Genomic DNA, 4,386 nt, shown 5'->3' with positions numbered 1-4,386 from the left:
TAAAAAAAATAAGGGCCAGGGTGATGGAACCCATTTATGTTTAGCATATACCTGTTATCCCTTTTTTCAAGTTTTGAGTTGAGTAGTATAACTCTCTCAAATTGATAAAATGTTTGTGCAGTTATTTATTTCTTTTCATTATGTGATCATAAGTCACTGAAATGTTTGAGATTGGATTAGTGAACGTGGTCGTTTTACCTTTTCATTAGGTCTTTTGTATGAATTATGTTTATTCTCCACTTCTTAAGTAGTAGTCTCACCAGATCATGCTTATGGTATAATTCTTGGCGGTACAAATGGTCACTAGTAAGACATTTGTGTTTATAATTAAAATAGTTATCTTTAGCAAAAGCTGAAACTGTTGTTCGACTTATTCTGGTACAAGTTTCATACGTGGTAAATAGGCTAAATTCCTAATTTTGTTGCTCAAGAATATATATATATATATAATATAAGCACTGGTTTCGACCAGCTTCATTAATTTACCATTTTACCCCTAATTATTCCATAATTTATTATATTATTCCTAATTAATTATTATAAGTCATTTATATATTAGAATTAATAATATTTAATTTAAAAAATAAATATTTATGATGTTTGTTTCAGTTGCTTCATTCGTGATTTTACTATATCATTCCTAATTAATTATTATAAGTCATTTATGTATTAAAAAATTAATAGTATTTAATTTAAAAAATAGATGACATGTCTGTTGCAGCTGCTTCAACCATAATTTTGCTAAATATCGCTCATAACTAATCATTATGAGTCATCCAAGTGTTAAAAGTTTAATAATATTTTTTTAAAAAATAAAATAGACATAAAATGATAAATTAACTCTTGATGTATTAAATTAAGTTGACCTCCTTCAACTGATATTTTACCGTATCACCCCTAATTAATTATTATAAGTCATGTATATATTAAAAAAACTATAATATTTATTTAATTAAAATATTGGTTTTGACATGGTTGCTTCAAAAGTTGCACCATGATTTTACTATATCACCCCTAATTAATTATTATAAGTCATTTATGTATTAAAAGAATAATAGTATTTAATTAAAACAAAAAAAATATGTGTTTATGACATGTTCGTTGCAGCTGCTTCAACTATAATTTTACTAAATCATAAAAAAGATGGTTTGACATAGGATAAAAATGACATAACAAATTTATCTAAAGGTAATTTGGTCATTCACTTCAAACACATTGGGTAATTTTCTACCAAACACTTGGAAATACCATCAATCAACAATATAAAATATCTGCTGACTCTATTTCCACGCATACCCTTTCTTTGCCGTTGAAAATTTTTCGCAAATTTATATTTCTCTTACGCCTTAATTTCTGGTAAATTATCTTCATTTCACCGCCTTAATTTCTAGTAAATTCAAGCTTTGTAAATTGGGGAGATTTGGGAATCTTCATTTCACTACCTTAATTTTTGGTAAATTCAAGTATGAACTATATGTTACTGTTGTGATAGTGTTAATTTTCAGCGTGCTTATGAATTTGATTCCGGTCTGAACTATATGTTACTGTGTTGTTGCTTTTACTTCTTTTTTGTTGTTACATGTGAAGTGGTAGTGTTTCCTGTTCTTGATATTTTGGGGAATTTTCAAGATTTCATCTAATTTTCAGTTTTTGGAGTCCTATCAAAAGTGAAGTTGAGTGATAGTGGAGTTTTAATGCACCGAGTTGTCCTTTTCTAACATTTCAACTGATTTTCAGCTTTTGAGGTTTCATCAAAAGTGAAGTTCAGTGGTAGGATAGACCCTTAGTGGTTCGAACTCTTTTCTGAATCCTGCACGTAACAGGAGTTTTAGTGCACTGAGCGGCCCTTTTCAAAATTTCAACTGATTTTTAGCTTTTAGAGTTTCATCAAAGGTGAAATTGAGCATATAACGAGAGTTTTAGTGCAACGACCTGTGCTTTTCAAGATTTAAACTGATTTTCAGTTTCTGGGGTTTCATTAGAAGTGAGGTTGAGCTCTATATTTGTTGAAATGATTGATTCTTTTTTTTTTTTCTGAGTTCTTGATATGCTTTATAGTTATGTAAATCCACTGAAAGATTGTTTCTTTTTTGGAATTGTTTTGATTCACTGGAGAGCTCCAACACTTATAGTATAGTATATAAAGGGTTCTTGAAATTTGTTCAAGATTTTTGTAGGGGCAGGGAGTTTTAGGAGATTCAACCAAAGAACTAATTGCTCGATCCGAGGGGCCTCCAAAAATAGCCTCTTCATCTCCACGAGGTAGTGGTAAGGTCTACGTACGTGTATGTTGTTGTTGTCCTTGTAGCCAAGGAACTATTGCTGTTATAGATTTTTAGCTAGAAATGTGAGAAATGTGATAATTTTTGGTATCTTAGTATATCCCTTTCCAAATTGAACTGATACATTTAAATACATACAAATGTTGATTTTTCATTATATTCTTCTAAGAATTTAGCAAAGTTAGCATTGGATACAAGCCCCATTTGTGGGATTATACTGATTATGTTGTTGTAGCATTATAAAAGAAAATATATGTAAAAAATGGTGTCATAGAAAACTTTCAATTTAATCAATTAAACCATTCTATAAAAATGCAGGTTGTTGGATCCTCTTTTCCATGCTATATAAATAAAGATATAACACAAATTAGAGAGTGGTAGTTATTGATATGATTGGATGGCTTGATTGGTATGATATTTTGATAGAAGTAGATAAAATTTTCAATTGTACTAAGGGAAAATACCACTTTCCCCTTCACTGGATGCTTCAAATCCAAAGAGAGATGATATCTAAATTTTCATGATGTATATTAATATTCTAGGAGAATATTTCTTAAAATACTCAAATGTGCAAGGTATATGGAATTGATCAATCAATGGTCAATATTTGTTATTATTTTTTCTAACTAAATTGCTTTCAATATTCATCATAAACTTCTAATAATTAGCTTGTATTCTTTCATGCAGCAGGTCTCAGTCATACATTTGCAGAGCCCAACCTGAGGATGCTTCAACTCTTTTTTTGTATCTATGTAAATTATATGTACAGTATCATTTTGCAAAACCTGGCTCCTTAATGTTCACATATATATATATATATAATATATTACAAGTGTGAAGACCCTTAGAAAAGTGATTTGAACTTTTTGTCTTTCATTAAATGATTATCCTTTAGACAAAAGCGTATTTTTACTATTTATCTAATAATATTTAATTAATTTTAGGACTTCAAACCCAACTAAAATCGGATTCTTTTCCCCTCTCTTTTAGGACTACGTATATTTTTTTTAAAAAAAAACATGAACTCTATTTTGTATTAAATAAAAGGAAAGCAAAAGTCTATCAAAAACTAAAAAGGGCTAAAAAAAAGTCACTCTTATTTGTGTTAGTTTAGTTTATTTGGAATTTAAAATATTCTATTATTGATAAATAATTAATGAAAAAAGTAAAAATTAATCATATTTATATGATTTCCTTATTGAAGAAAGAAGTTTTGAACTTCTATAAATTGAGAATTCTTTTAGAAAAATTCAATAATATCTAATATGAACATATGGAACAAGATATATTTATTTTTGTTCTTAAATGATTCTTTATTATTTGATTTGAATTTTCTTCTTTTTTTGGTCGCCAAGATACGTCAAAGAGATATATTTTTGTAGTGTTTAATTTACTTAGATGCATTGATTTCGTAGTTTTCCTTTTGTCAATTTTGTAGGTATCTTGAAGATGAATGATGATTATGATGATATAGACAATTAATAATCAAAAGTTTGAGTCATATAAAATATTATGATTATTTTTTCTTTCTAAAACACCAACCGTAATTTAAGGGGCTGCCAATATATTTTACACCTACCTCATTTGTATCTTTAATATTTACAACTACTATATATCTTATTAAATAATTTCTCTTACTATTTGAATAAATATCGTATTTAGTGTAGTGTTTAAATTCATTATAGTAAGGTACACGCGCGAGACGCGTATATAAAAATGTGTGCGCTACAAGCTTGTGATCCCCTGAGCTTAATCGTACTATTGAAAACATTCTACTGCTCAAACTTTCTACTCCAACATAAATTCTAAAACTTAAAAATTGCAATTCACATGTTCTATTATATATATATATATATATATATATATATATACCTCTTTACTAGATCATTTCAATTTGCTTTGCCTCTACCTTATTAGTTACTAATCTTTAGCTTTTTCTTTGTCTCATGTGAATTCGGGAGCGCGCTTGGAGTCTGGTGGCTTGACTCCATCTCTGTCCAAATTAGAGAAGCGAACAGATATCACATTACATATCACCCCTACAAGTCTAGTATCTCTTTCCCTCTTTCAAGCTTTATTTATTGTACACATTTATTATTATTTA

At 28.5% G+C, this 4,386-nt stretch overlaps 1 long non-coding RNA gene across 1 annotated transcript; it reads left to right on the top strand.

The window, feature by feature from the left end:
- Positions 1–6: 6 nt before the first annotated feature.
- On the top strand, positions 7–3,126 carry LOC107870919. Its single transcript, XR_001674525.2, has 2 exons — positions 7–2,268; positions 2,970–3,126. It is a non-coding gene; the product is annotated as an uncharacterized LOC107870919 (long non-coding RNA).
- The last annotated feature ends 1,260 nt before the right edge of the window (positions 3,127–4,386 follow it).

This window comes from Capsicum annuum, chromosome 5, assembly GCF_002878395.1.
Source record: "Capsicum annuum cultivar UCD-10X-F1 chromosome 5, UCD10Xv1.1, whole genome shotgun sequence".
In the NCBI taxonomy this organism is placed as follows: Eukaryota; Viridiplantae; Streptophyta; class Magnoliopsida; order Solanales; family Solanaceae; genus Capsicum; species Capsicum annuum.
This window is presented reverse-complemented; position numbering and strand designations above follow the sequence as displayed.